At 38.2% G+C, this 12,500-nt stretch overlaps 21 non-coding genes across 21 annotated transcripts; all 21 read right to left on the bottom strand.

The window, feature by feature from the left end:
- Nucleotides 1–47: 47 nt before the first annotated feature.
- Nucleotides 48–166, bottom strand: LOC132134299 (5S ribosomal RNA). The gene has a single exon (XR_009429477.1). It is a non-coding gene; the product is annotated as a 5S ribosomal RNA (ribosomal RNA).
- An 812-nt stretch (nt 167–978) lies between these two features.
- LOC132134364 (5S ribosomal RNA) lies at nt 979–1,097 on the bottom strand. Its single transcript, XR_009429527.1, has one exon. It is a non-coding gene; the product is annotated as a 5S ribosomal RNA (ribosomal RNA).
- Nucleotides 1,098–1,595: 498 nt separating this feature from the next.
- On the bottom strand, nt 1,596–1,714 carry LOC132134363 (5S ribosomal RNA). Its single transcript, XR_009429526.1, has one exon. It is a non-coding gene; the product is annotated as a 5S ribosomal RNA (ribosomal RNA).
- Nucleotides 1,715–1,798: 84 nt separating this feature from the next.
- Nucleotides 1,799–1,917, bottom strand: LOC132134325 (5S ribosomal RNA). Its single transcript, XR_009429501.1, has one exon. It is a non-coding gene; the product is annotated as a 5S ribosomal RNA (ribosomal RNA).
- Nucleotides 1,918–2,406: 489 nt separating this feature from the next.
- On the bottom strand, nt 2,407–2,525 carry LOC132134362 (5S ribosomal RNA). The gene has a single exon (XR_009429525.1). It is a non-coding gene; the product is annotated as a 5S ribosomal RNA (ribosomal RNA).
- A 482-nt stretch (nt 2,526–3,007) lies between these two features.
- Nucleotides 3,008–3,126, bottom strand: LOC132134361 (5S ribosomal RNA). Its single transcript, XR_009429524.1, has one exon. It is a non-coding gene; the product is annotated as a 5S ribosomal RNA (ribosomal RNA).
- Nucleotides 3,127–3,623: 497 nt separating this feature from the next.
- Nucleotides 3,624–3,742, bottom strand: LOC132134360 (5S ribosomal RNA). Its single transcript, XR_009429523.1, has one exon. It is a non-coding gene; the product is annotated as a 5S ribosomal RNA (ribosomal RNA).
- An 84-nt stretch (nt 3,743–3,826) lies between these two features.
- LOC132134298 (5S ribosomal RNA) lies at nt 3,827–3,945 on the bottom strand. Its single transcript, XR_009429476.1, has one exon. It is a non-coding gene; the product is annotated as a 5S ribosomal RNA (ribosomal RNA).
- Nucleotides 3,946–4,756: 811 nt separating this feature from the next.
- LOC132134359 (5S ribosomal RNA) lies at nt 4,757–4,875 on the bottom strand. Its single transcript, XR_009429522.1, has one exon. It is a non-coding gene; the product is annotated as a 5S ribosomal RNA (ribosomal RNA).
- Nucleotides 4,876–5,373: 498 nt separating this feature from the next.
- LOC132134358 (5S ribosomal RNA) lies at nt 5,374–5,492 on the bottom strand. The gene has a single exon (XR_009429521.1). It is a non-coding gene; the product is annotated as a 5S ribosomal RNA (ribosomal RNA).
- An 84-nt stretch (nt 5,493–5,576) lies between these two features.
- LOC132134324 (5S ribosomal RNA) lies at nt 5,577–5,695 on the bottom strand. The gene has a single exon (XR_009429500.1). It is a non-coding gene; the product is annotated as a 5S ribosomal RNA (ribosomal RNA).
- An 811-nt stretch (nt 5,696–6,506) lies between these two features.
- On the bottom strand, nt 6,507–6,625 carry LOC132134357 (5S ribosomal RNA). The gene has a single exon (XR_009429520.1). It is a non-coding gene; the product is annotated as a 5S ribosomal RNA (ribosomal RNA).
- A 491-nt stretch (nt 6,626–7,116) lies between these two features.
- LOC132134356 (5S ribosomal RNA) lies at nt 7,117–7,235 on the bottom strand. The gene has a single exon (XR_009429519.1). It is a non-coding gene; the product is annotated as a 5S ribosomal RNA (ribosomal RNA).
- Nucleotides 7,236–7,724: 489 nt separating this feature from the next.
- LOC132134353 (5S ribosomal RNA) lies at nt 7,725–7,843 on the bottom strand. The gene has a single exon (XR_009429517.1). It is a non-coding gene; the product is annotated as a 5S ribosomal RNA (ribosomal RNA).
- Nucleotides 7,844–7,927: 84 nt separating this feature from the next.
- On the bottom strand, nt 7,928–8,046 carry LOC132134297 (5S ribosomal RNA). Its single transcript, XR_009429475.1, has one exon. It is a non-coding gene; the product is annotated as a 5S ribosomal RNA (ribosomal RNA).
- Nucleotides 8,047–8,857: 811 nt separating this feature from the next.
- LOC132134266 (5S ribosomal RNA) lies at nt 8,858–8,976 on the bottom strand. Its single transcript, XR_009429446.1, has one exon. It is a non-coding gene; the product is annotated as a 5S ribosomal RNA (ribosomal RNA).
- A 496-nt stretch (nt 8,977–9,472) lies between these two features.
- LOC132134351 (5S ribosomal RNA) lies at nt 9,473–9,591 on the bottom strand. The gene has a single exon (XR_009429516.1). It is a non-coding gene; the product is annotated as a 5S ribosomal RNA (ribosomal RNA).
- Nucleotides 9,592–10,181: 590 nt separating this feature from the next.
- LOC132134339 (5S ribosomal RNA) lies at nt 10,182–10,300 on the bottom strand. Its single transcript, XR_009429514.1, has one exon. It is a non-coding gene; the product is annotated as a 5S ribosomal RNA (ribosomal RNA).
- Nucleotides 10,301–10,799: 499 nt separating this feature from the next.
- On the bottom strand, nt 10,800–10,918 carry LOC132134277 (5S ribosomal RNA). Its single transcript, XR_009429456.1, has one exon. It is a non-coding gene; the product is annotated as a 5S ribosomal RNA (ribosomal RNA).
- Nucleotides 10,919–11,002: 84 nt separating this feature from the next.
- LOC132134296 (5S ribosomal RNA) lies at nt 11,003–11,121 on the bottom strand. The gene has a single exon (XR_009429474.1). It is a non-coding gene; the product is annotated as a 5S ribosomal RNA (ribosomal RNA).
- Nucleotides 11,122–11,932: 811 nt separating this feature from the next.
- On the bottom strand, nt 11,933–12,051 carry LOC132134327 (5S ribosomal RNA). Its single transcript, XR_009429503.1, has one exon. It is a non-coding gene; the product is annotated as a 5S ribosomal RNA (ribosomal RNA).
- Between the last annotated feature and the right edge of the window lie 449 nt (nt 12,052–12,500).

Below are 12,500 nucleotides of genomic sequence, written 5' to 3'. Positions count from 1 at the left end.
CAACTATAACTGCCAGTGCATTATATACGTAGAGAAGGAAACCTAAAAGCTTACAGCACCTGGTATTCCAAGGCGGTCTCCCATCCAAGTACTAACCAGGCCCAAACCTGCTTAGCTTCCGAGATCAGACGAGATCGGGCATAGCCATGCTGGTATGGCCGTAAGCGAACGAGGCTGCAAAGAGAGGGCTATTTAAAGATCAGCCACTATAATCGGTATTTCCAGGTAGTCTCCCATCCAAGTACTAACTGGGCCCAAACCTGCTTAGATTCTGAGATTGGGCATTGACTCTTTATTTATTTAAAAAAAAATTTGCAAATTTATTACATAATTACTGAAAATTTCCAAAAGTACTAACCTGGCCCAAACCTGTTTCGGTTTTCTAAGACTGGGCATTGACTCTTTTTTTTTTTTTTTTTTTTTGCAAGATTATTAGACAATTAGTGAAAATTTTCAAAAGTACTAACCAGGCCCAAACCTGTTTCGGTTTTCTAAGACTGGGCATTGACTCTTTTTTTCTTTTTTTTTTTTGCTAGATTATTAGACAATTAGTGAAAAGTTCCAAAACTACTAAACAGGCCCAGACCTGTTTCGGTTTTCTAAGACTGGGCATTGACTCTTTTTTTTTTTTTTTTTTTGCAAGATTATTAGACAATTAGTGAAAATTTTCAAAAGTACTAACCAGGCCCAAACCTGTTTCGGTTTTCTAAGACTGGGCATTGACTCTTTTTTTTTTTTTTTTTTTGCTAGGTTATTAGACAATTAGTGAAAAGTTCCAAAACTACTAAACAGGCCCAAACCTGTTTCGGTTTTCTAAGACTGGGCATTGACTCTTTTTTTTTTTTTTTATTTATTTATGCAAAACTCTTAGATAATTACTGAAATATTCCAAAAGTACTAGGCTGCAAAGAGAGGGCTATTTAAAGATCAGCCACTATAACCGCCAGTGCATTATATAAGTAGAGAAGGAAACCTAAAAGCTTACAGCACCTGGTATTCCCAGGCGGTCTCCCATCCAAGTACTAACCAGGCCCAAACCTGCTTAGCTTCCGAGATCAGACGAGATCGGGCATAGCCAGGCTGGTATGGCCGTAAGCGAAGGAGGCTGCAAAGAGAGGGCTATTTAAAGATCAGCCACTATAATCGGTATTTCCAAGCAGTCTCCCATCCAAGTACTAACTGGGCCCAAACCTGCTTAGATTCTGAGATTGGGCATTGACTCTTTATTTATTTAATTTTTTTTTTTGCAAATTTATTACATAATTACTGAAAATTTCCAAAAGTACTAACCAGGCCCAAACCTGTTTCGGTTTTCTAAGACTGGGCATTGACTCTTTTTTTTTTTTTTTTTTTTTTTTTTGCTAGATTATTAGACAATTAATGAAAAGTTCCAAAACTACTAAACAGGCCCAAACCTGTTTCGGTTTTCTAAGACTGGGCATTGACTCTTTTTTTTTTTTTTTTTTTTTATTTATGCAAAACTCTTAGATAATTACTGAAAAATTCCAAAAGTACTGGGCTGCAAAGAGAGGGCTATTTAAAGATCAGCCACTATAACCGCCAGTGCATTATATAAGTAGAGAAGGAAACCTAAAAGCTTACAGCACCTGGTATTCCCAGGCGGTCTCCCATCCAAGTACTAACCAGGCCCAAACCTGCTTAGCTTCCGAGATCAGACGAGATCGGGCATAGCCAGGCTGGTATGGCCGTAAGCGAAGGAGGCTGCAAAGAGAGGGCTATTTAAAGATCAGCCACTATAACTGCCAGTGCATTATATACGTAGAGAAGGAAACCTAAAAGCTTACAGCACCTGGTATTCCAAGGCGGTCTCCCATCCAAGTACTAACCAGGCCCAAACCTGCTTAGCTTCCGAGATCAGACGAGATCGGGCATAGCCATGCTGGTTTGGCCGTAAGCGAACGAGGCTGCAAAGAGAGGGCTATTTAAAGATCAGCCACTATAATCGGTATTTCCAGGTAGTCTCCCATCCAAGTACTAACTGGGCCCAAACCTGCTTAGATTCTGAGATTGGGCATTGACTCTTTATTTATTTAAAAAAATTTTTGCAAATTTATTACATAATTACTGAAAATTTCCAAAAGTACTAACCTGGCCCAAACCTGTTTCGGTTTTCTAAGACTGGGCATTGACTCTTTTTTTTTTTTTTTTTTTTGCAAGATTATTAGACAATTAGTGAAAATTTTCAAAAGTACTAACCAGGCCCAAACCTGTTTCGGTTTTCTAAGACTGGGCATTGACTCTTTTTTTTTTTTTTTTTTTATTTATGCAAAACTCTTAGATAATTACTGAAATATTCCAAAAGTACTAGGCTGCAAAGAGAGGGCTATTTAAAGATCAGCCACTATAACCGCCAGTGCATTATATAAGTAGAGAAGGAAACCTAAAAGCTTACAGCACCTGGTATTCCCAGGCGGTCTCCCATCCAAGTACTAACCAGGCCCAAACCTGCTTAGCTTCCGAGATCAGACGAGATCGGGCATAGCCAGGCTGGTATGGCCGTAAGCGAAGGAGGCTGCAAAGAGAGGGCTATTTAAAGATCAGCCACTATAATCGGTATTTCCAAGCAGTCTCCCATCCAAGTACTAACTGGGCCCAAACCTGCTTAGATTCTGAGATTGGGCATTGACTCTTTATTTATTTAATTTTTTTTTTTGCAAATTTATTACATAATTACTGAAAATTTCCAAAAGTACTAACCAGGCCCAAACCTGTTTCGGTTTTCTAAGACTGGGCATTGACTCTTTTTTTTTTTTTTTTTGCTAGATTATTAGACAATTAATGAAAAGTTCCAAAACTACTAAACAGGCCCAAACCTGTTTCGGTTTTCTAAGACTGGGCATTGACTCTTTTTTTTTTTTTTATTTATGCAAAACTCTTAGATAATTACTGAAAAATTCCAAAAGTACTGGGCTGCAAAGAGAGGGCTATTTAAAGATCAGCCACTATAACCGCCAGTGCATTATATAAGTAGAGAAGGAAACCTAAAAGCTTACAGCACCTGGTATTCCCAGGCGGTCTCCCATCCAAGTACTAACCAGGCCCAAACCTGCTTAGCTTCCGAGATCAGACGAGATCGGGCATAGCCAGGCTGGTATGGCCGTAAGCGAAGGAGGCTGCAAAGAGAGGGCTATTTAAAGATCAGCCACTATAATCGGTATTTCCAAGCAGTCTCCCATCCAAGTACTAACTGGGCCCAAACCTGCTTAGATTCTGAGATTGGGCATTGACTCTTTATTTATTTAATTTTTTTTTTTGCAAATTTATTACATAATTACTGAAAATTTCCAAAAGTACTAACCAGGCCCAAACCTGTTTCGGTTTTCTAAGACTGGGCATTGACTCTTTTTTTTTTTTTTTTTTTTTTTTTTGCTAGATTATTAGACAATTAATGAAAAGTTCCAAAACTACTAAACAGGCCTAAACCTGTTTCGGTTTTCTAAGACTGGGCATTGACTCTTTTTTTTTTTTTTTTTTTTATTTATGCAAAACTCTTAGATAATTACTGAAAAAATCCAAAAGTACTGGGCTGCAAAGAGAGGGCTATTTAAAGATCAGCCACTATAACCGCCAGTGCATTATATAAGTAGAGAAGGAAACCTAAAAGCTTACAGCACCTGGTATTCCCAGGCGGTCTCCCATCCAAGTACTAACCAGGCCCAAACCTGCTTAGCTTCCGAGATCAGACGAGATCGGGCATAGCCAGGCTGGTATGGCCGTAAGCGAAGGAGGCTGCAAAGAGAGGGCTAATTAAAGATCAGCCACTATAACTGCCAGTGCATTATATACGTAGAGAAGGAAACCTAAAAGCTTACAGCACCTGGTATTCCAAGGCGGTCTCCCATCCAAGTACTAACCAGGCCCAAACCTGCTTAGCTTCCGAGATCAGACGAGATCGGGCATAGCCATGCTGGTATGGCCGTAAGCGAACGAGGCTGCAAAGAGAGGGCTATTTAAAGATCAGCCACTATAATCGGTATTTCCAGGTAGTCTCCCATCCAAGTACTAACTGGGCCCAAACCTGCTTAGATTCTGAGATTGGGCATTGACTCTTTATTTATTTAAAAAAAATTTTGCAAATTTATTACATAATTACTGAAAATTTCCAAAAGTACTAACCTGGCCCAAACCTGTTTCGGTTTTCTAAGACTGGGCATTGACTCTTTTTTTTTTTTTTTTTTTTGCAAGATTATTAGACAATTAGTGAAAATTTTCAAAAGTACTAACCAGGCCCAAACCTGTTTCGGTTTTCTAAGACTGGGCATTGACTCTTTTTTTCTTTTTTTTTTTTGCTAGATTATTAGACAATTAGTGAAAAGTTCCAAAACTACTAAACAGGCCCAGACCTGTTTCGGTTTTCTAAGACTGGGCATTGACTCTTTTTTTTTTTTTTTTTTTGCAAGATTATTAGACAATTAGTGAAAATTTTCAAAAGTACTAACCAGGCCCAAACCTGTTTCGGTTTTCTAAGACTGGGCATTGACTCTTTTTTTTTTTTTTTTTTTGCTAGGTTATTAGACAATTAGTGAAAAGTTCCAAAACTACTAAACAGGCCCAAACCTGTTTCGGTTTTCTAAGACTGGGCATTGACTCTTTTTTTTTTTTTTTTTTTATTTATGCAAAACTCTTAGATAATTACTGAAATATTCCAAAAGTACTAGGCTGCAAAGAGAGGGCTATTTAAAGATCAGCCACTATAACCGCCAGTGCATTATATAAGTAGAGAAGGAAACCTAAAAGCTTACAGCACCTGGTATTCCCAGGCGGTCTCCCATCCAAGTACTAACCAGGCCCAAACCTGCTTAGCTTCCGAGATCAGACGAGATCGGGCATAGCCAGGCTGGTATGGCCGTAAGCGAAGGAGGCTGCAAAGAGAGGGCTATTTAAAGATCAGCCACTATAATCGGTATTTCCAAGCAGTCTCCCATCCAAGTACTAACTGGGCCCAAACCTGCTTAGATTCTGAGATTGGGCATTGACTCTTTATTTATTTAATTTTTTTTTTTGCAAATTTATTACATAATTACTGAAAATTTCCAAAAGTACTAACCAGGCCCAAACCTGTTTCGGTTTTCTAAGACTGGGCATTGACTCTTTTTTTTTTTTTTTTTTTTTTTTTTGCTAGATTATTAGACAATTAATGAAAAGTTCCAAAACTACTAAACAGGCCCAAACCTGTTTCGGTTTTCTAAGACTGGGCATTGACTCTTTTTTTTTTTTTTTTTTTTTATTTATGCAAAACTCTTAGATAATTACTGAAAAATTCCAAAAGTACTGGGCTGCAAAGAGAGGGCTATTTAAAGATCAGCCACTATAACCGCCAGTGCATTATATAAGTAGAGAAGGAAACCTAAAAGCTTACAGCACCTGGTATTCCCAGGCGGTCTCCCATCCAAGTACTAACCAGGCCCAAACCTGCTTAGCTTCCGAGATCAGACGAGATCGGGCATAGCCAGGCTGGTATGGCCGTAAGCGAAGGAGGCTGCAAAGAGAGGGCTATTTAAAGATCAGCCACTATAACTGCCAGTGCATTATATACGTAGAGAAGGAAACCTAAAAGCTTACAGCACCTGGTATTCCAAGGCGGTCTCCCATCCAAGTACTAACCAGGCCCAAACCTGCTTAGCTTCCGAGATCAGACGAGATCGGGCATAGCCATGCTGGTTTGGCCGTAAGCGAACGAGGCTGCAAAGAGAGGGCTATTTAAAGATCAGCCACTATAATCGGTATTTCCAGGTAGTCTCCCATCCAAGTACTAACTGGGCCCAAACCTGCTTAGATTCTGAGATTGGGCATTGACTCTTTATTTATTTAAAAAAATTTTTGCAAATTTATTACATAATTACTGAAAATTTCCAAAAGTACTAACCTGGCCCAAACCTGTTTCGGTTTTCTAAGACTGGGCATTGACTCTTTTTTTTTTTTTTTTTTTTGCAAGATTATTAGACAATTAGTGAAAATTTTCAAAAGTACTAACCAGGCCCAAACCTGTTTCGGTTTTCTAAGACTGGGCATTGACTCTTTTTTTCTTTTTTTTTTTTGCTAGATTATTAGACAATTAGTGAAAAGTTCCAAAACTACTAAACAGGCCCAGACCTGTTTCGGTTTTCTAAGACTGGGCATTGACTCTTTTTTTTTTTTTTTTTTTGCAAGATTATTAGACAATTAGTGAAAATTTTCAAAAGTACTAACCAGGCCCAAACCTGTTTCGGTTTTCTAAGACTGGGCATTGACTCTTTTTTTTTTTTTTTTTTTGCTAGGTTATTAGACAATTAGTGAAAAGTTCCAAAACTACTAAACAGGCCCAAACCTGTTTCGGTTTTCTAAGACTGGGCATTGACTCTTTTTTTTTTTTTTTTTTTATTTATGCAAAACTCTTAGATAATTACTGAAATATTCCAAAAGTACTAGGCTGCAAAGAGAGGGCTATTTAAAGATCAGCCACTATAACCGCCAGTGCATTATATAAGTAGAGAAGGAAACCTAAAAGCTTACAGCACCTGGTATTCCCAGGCGGTCTCCCATCCAAGTACTAACCAGGCCCAAACCTGCTTAGCTTCCGAGATCAGACGAGATCGGGCATAGCCAGGCTGGTATGGCCGTAAGCGAAGGAGGCTGCAAAGAGAGGGCTATTTAAAGATCAGCCACTATAATCGGTATTTCCAAGCAGTCTCCCATCCAAGTACTAACTGGGCCCAAACCTGCTTAGATTCTGAGATTGGGCATTGACTCTTTATTTATTTAATTTTTTTTTTTGCAAATTTATTACATAATTACTGAAAATTTCCAAAAGTACTAACCAGGCCCAAACCTGTTTCGGTTTTCTAAGACTGGGCATTGACTCTTTTTTTTTTTTTTTTTTTGCTAGATTATTAGACAATTAATGAAAAGTTCCAAAACTACTAAACAGGCCCAAACCTGTTTCGGTTTTCTAAGACTGGGCATTGACTCTTTTTTTTTTTTTTTTTTTTTATTTATGCAAAACTCTTAGATAATTACTGAAAAATTCCAAAAGTACTGGGCTGCAAAGAGAGGGCTATTTAAAGATCAGCCACTATAACCGCCAGTGCATTATATAAGTAGAGAAGGAAACCTAAAAGCTTACAGCACCTGGTATTCCCAGGCGGTCTCCCATCCAAGTACTAACCAGGCCCAAACCTGCTTAGCTTCCGAGATCAGACGAGATCGGGCATAGCCAGGCTGGTATGGCCGTAAGCGAAGGAGGCTGCAAAGAGAGGGCTATTTAAAGATCAGCCACTATAATCGGTATTTCCAAGCAGTCTCCCATCCAAGTACTAACTGGGCCCAAACCTGCTTAGATTCTGAGATTGGGCATTGACTCTTTATTTATTTAATTTTTTTTTTTGCAAATTTATTACATAATTACTGAAAATTTCCAAAAGTACTAACCAGGCCCAAACCTGTTTCGGTTTTCTAAGACTGGGCATTGACTCTTTTTTTTTTTTTTTTTGCTAGATTATTAGACAATTAATGAAAAGTTCCAAAACTACTAAACAGGCCCAAACCTGTTTCGGTTTTCTAAGACTGGGCATTGACTCTTTTTTTTTTTTTTTTTTTTTATTTATGCAAAACTCTTAGATAATTACTGAAAAATTCCAAAAGTACTGGGCTGCAAAGAGAGGGCTATTTAAAGATCAGCCACTATAACCGCCAGTGCATTATATAAGTAGAGAAGGAAACCTAAAAGCTTACAGCACCTGGTATTCCCAGGCGGTCTCCCATCCAAGTACTAACCAGGCCCAAACCTGCTTAGCTTCCGAGATCAGACGAGATCGGGCATAGCCAGGCTGGTATGGCCGTAAGCGAAGGAGGCTGCAAAGAGAGGGCTATTTAAAGATCAGCCACTATAACTGCCAGTGCATTATATAAGTAGAGAAGGAAACCTAAAAGCTTACAGCACCTGGTATTCCAAGGCGGTCTCCCATCCAAGTACTAACCAGGCCCAAACCTGCTTAGCTTCCGAGATCAGACGAGATCGGGCATAGCCATGCTGGTATGGCCGTAAGCGAACGAGGCTGCAAAGAGAGGGCTATTTAAAGATCAGCCACTATAATCGGTATTTCCAGGTAGTCTCCCATCCAAGTACTAACTGGGCCCAAACCTGCTTAGATTCTGAGATTGGGCATTGACTCTTTATTTATTTAAAAAAAATTTTGCAAATTTATTACATAATTACTGAAAATTTCCAAAAGTACTAACCTGGCCCAAACCTGTTTCGGTTTTCTAAGACTGGGCATTGACTCTTTTTTTTTTTTTTTTTTTTGCAAGATTATTAGACAATTAGTGAAAATTTTCAAAAGTACTAACCAGGCCCAAACCTGTTTCGGTTTTCTAAGACTGGGCATTGACTCTTTTTTTCTTTTTTTTTTTTGCTAGATTATTAGACAATTAGTGAAAAGTTCCAAAACTACTAAACAGGCCCAGACCTGTTTCGGTTTTCTAAGACTGGGCATTGACTCTTTTTTTTTTTTTTTTTTTGCAAGATTATTAGACAATTAGTGAAAATTTTCAAAAGTACTAACCAGGCCCAAACCTGTTTCGGTTTTCTAAGACTGGGCATTGACTCTTTTTTTTTTTTTTTTTTTGCTAGGTTATTAGACAATTAGTGAAAAGTTCCAAAACTACTAAACAGGCCCAAACCTGTTTCGGTTTTCTAAGACTGGGCATTGACTCTTTTTTTTATTTTTTTTTTATTTATGCAAAACTCTTAGATAATTACTGAAATATTCCAAAAGTACTAGGCTGCAAAGAGAGGGCTATTTAAAGATCAGCCACTATAACCGCCAGTGCATTATATAAGTAGAGAAGGAAACCTAAAAGCTTACAGCACCTGGTATTCCCAGGCGGTCTCCCATCTAAGTACTAACCAGGCCCAAACCTGCTTAGCTTCCGAGATCAGACGAGATCAGGCATAGCCAGGCTGGTATGGCCGTAAGCGAAGGAGGCTGCAAAGAGAGGGCTATTTAAAGATCAGCCACTATAATCGGTATTTCCAAGCAGTCTCCCATCCAAGTACTAACTGGGCCCAAACCTGCTTAGATTCTGAGATTGGGCATTGACTCTTTATTTATTTAAATTTTTTTTTTGCAAATTTATTACATAATTACTGAAAATTTCCAAAAGTACTAACCAGGCCCAAACCTGTTTCGGTTTTCTAAGACTGGGCATTGACTCTTTTTTTTTTTTTTTTTTTTTTTTTTGCTAGATTATTAGACAATTAATGAAAAGTTCCAAAACTACTAAACAGGCCCAAACCTGTTTCGGTTTTCTAAGACTGGGCATTGACTCTTTTTTTTTTTTTTTTTTTATTTATGCAAAACTCTTAGATAATTACTGAAATATTCCAAAAGTACTAGGCTGCAAAGAGAGGGCTATTTAAAGATCAGCCACTATAACCGCCAGTGCATTATATAAGTAGAGAAGGAAACCTAAAAGCTTACAGCACCTGGTATTCCCAGGCGGTCTCCCATCCAAGTACTAACCAGGCCCAAACCTGCTTAGCTTCCGAGATCAGACGAGATCGGGCATAGCCAGGCTGGTATGGCCGTAAGCGAAGGAGAATGCAAAGAGAGGGCTATTTAAAGATCAGCCACTATAATCGGTATTTCCAAGCAGTCTCCCATCCAAGTACTAACTGGGCCCAAACCTGCTTAGATTCTGAGATTGGGCATTGACTCTTTATTTATTTAATTTTTTTTTTTGCAAATTTATTACATAATTACTGAAAATTTCCAAAAGTACTAACCAGGCCCAAACCTGTTTCGGTTTTCTAAGACTGGGCATTGACTCTTTTTTTTTTTTTTTTTGCTAGATTATTAGACAATTAATGAAAAGTTCCAAAACTACTAAACAGGCCCAAACCTGTTTCGGTTTTCTAAGACTGGGCATTGACTCTTTTTTTTTTTTTGCTAGATTATTAGACAATTAGTGAAAAGTTCCAAAACTACTAAACAGGCCCAAACCTGTTTCGGTTTTCTAAGACTGGGCATTGACTCTTTTTTTTTTTTTTTTTTTTTATTTATGCAAAACTCTTAGATAATTACTGAAAAATTCCAAAAGTACTGGGCTGCAAAGAGAGGGCTATTTAAAGATCAGCCACTATAACCGCCAGTGCATTATATAAGTAGAGAAGGAAACCTAAAAGCTTACAGCACCTGGTATTCCCAGGCGGTCTCCCATCCAAGTACTAACCAGGCCCAAACCTGCTTAGCTTCCGAGATCAGACGAGATCGGGCATAGCCAGGCTGGTATGGCCGTAAGCGAAGGAGGCTGCAAAGAGAGGGCTATTTAAAGATCAGCCACTATAATCGGTATTTCCAAGCAGTCTCCCATCCAAGTACTAACTGGGCCCAAACCTGCTTAGATTCTGAGATTGGGCATTGACTCTTTATTTATTTAATTTTTTTTTTTGCAAATTTATTACATAATTACTGAAAATTTCCAAAAGTACTAACCAGGCCCAAACCTGTTTCGGTTTTCTAAGACTGGGCATTGACTCTTTTTTTTTTTTTTTTTTTTTTTTTTTGCTAGATTATTAGACAATTAATGAAAAGTTCCAAAACTACTAAACAGGCCCAAACCTGTTTCGGTTTTCTAAGACTGGGCATTGACTCTTTTTTTTTTTTTTTTTTTTTATTTATGCAAAACTCTTAGATAATTACTGAAAAAATCCAAAAGTACTGGGCTGCAAAGAGAGGGCTATTTAAAGATCAGCCACTATAACCGCCAGTGCATTATATAAGTAGAGAAGGAAACCTAAAAGCTTACAGCACCTGGTATTCCCAGGCGGTCTCCCATCCAAGTACTAACCAGGCCCAAACCTGCTTAGCTTCCGAGATCAGACAAGATCGGGCATAGCCAGGCTGGTATGGCCGTAAGCGAAGGAGGCTGCAAAGAGAGGGCTATTTAAAGATCAGCCACTATAACTGCCAGTGCATTATATACGTAGAGAAGGAAACCTAAAAGCTTACAGCACCTGGTATTCCAAGGCGGTCTCCCATCCAAGTACTAACCAGGCCCAAACCTGCTTAGCTTCCGAGATCAGACGAGATCGGGCATAGCCATGCTGGTATGGCCGTAAGCGAACGAGGCTGCAAAGAGAGGGCTATTTAAAGATCAGCCACTATAATCGGTATTTCCAGGTAGTCTCCCATCCAAGTACTAACTGGGCCCAAACCTGCTTAGATTCTGAGATTGGGCATTGACTCTTTATTTATTTAAAAAAAAATTTGCAAATTTATTACATAATTACTGAAAATTTCCAAAAGTACTAACCTGGCCCAAACCTGTTTCGGTTTTCTAAGACTGGGCATTGACTCTTTTTTTTTTTTTTTTTTTTGCAAGATTATTAGACAATTAGTGAAAATTTTCAAAAGTACTAACCAGGCCCAAACCTGTTTCGGTTTTCTAAGACTGGGCATTGACTCTTTTTTTCTTTTTTTTTTTTGCTAGATTATTAGACAATTAGTGAAAAGTTCCAAAACTACTAAACAGGCCCAGACCTGTTTCGGTTTTCTAAGACTGGGCATTGACTCTTTTTTTTTTTTTTTTTTTGCAAGATTATTAGACAATTAGTGAAAATTTTCAAAAGTACTAACCAGGCCCAAACCTGTTTCGGTTTTCTAAGACTGGGCATTGACTCTTTTTTTTTTTTTTTTTTTGCTAGGTTATTAGACAATTAGTGAAAAGTTCCAAAACTACTAAACAGGCCCAAACCTGTTTCGGTTTTCTAAGACTGGGCATTGACTCTTTTTTTTTTTTTTTTTTTATTTATGCAAAACTCTTAGATAATTACTGAAATATTCCAAAAGTACTAGGCTGCAAAGAGAGGGCTATTTAAAGATCAGCCACTATAACCGCCAGTGCATTATATAAGTAGAGAAGGAAACCTAAAAGCTTACAGCACCTGGTATTCCCAGGCGGTCTCCCATCCAAGTACTAACCAGGCCCAAACCTGCTTAGCTTCCGAGATCAGACGAGATCGGGCATAGCCAGGCTGGTATGGCCGTAAGCGAAGGAGGCTGCAAAGAGAGGGCTATTTAAAGATCAGCCACTATAATCGGTATTTCCAAGCAGTCTCCCATCCAAGTACTAACTGGGCCCAAACCTGCTTAGATTCTGAGATTGGGCATTGACTCTTTATTTATTTAATTTTTTTTTTTGCAAATTTATTACATAATTACTGAAAATTTCCAAAAGTACTAACCAGGCCCAAACCTGTTTCGGTTTTCTAAGACTGGGCATTGACTCTTTTTTTTTTTTTTTTTTTTTTTTTTTGCTAGATTATTAGACAATTAATGAAAAGTTCCAAAACTACTAAACAGGCCCAAACCTGTTTCGGTTTTCTAAGACTGGGCATTGACTCTTTTTTTTTTTTTTTTTTTTTATTTATGCAAAACTCTTAGATAATTACTGAAAAATTCCAAAAGTACTGGGCTGCAAAGAGAGGGCTATTTAAAGAT

Source organism: Carassius carassius, unplaced genomic scaffold, assembly GCF_963082965.1.
Source record: "Carassius carassius unplaced genomic scaffold, fCarCar2.1 SCAFFOLD_58, whole genome shotgun sequence".
Classification (NCBI taxonomy): domain Eukaryota; kingdom Metazoa; phylum Chordata; class Actinopteri; order Cypriniformes; family Cyprinidae; genus Carassius; species Carassius carassius.
The sequence above is the reverse complement of the archived record's forward strand: the minus strand, read 5'-3'. Positions and strand labels throughout refer to the sequence as shown.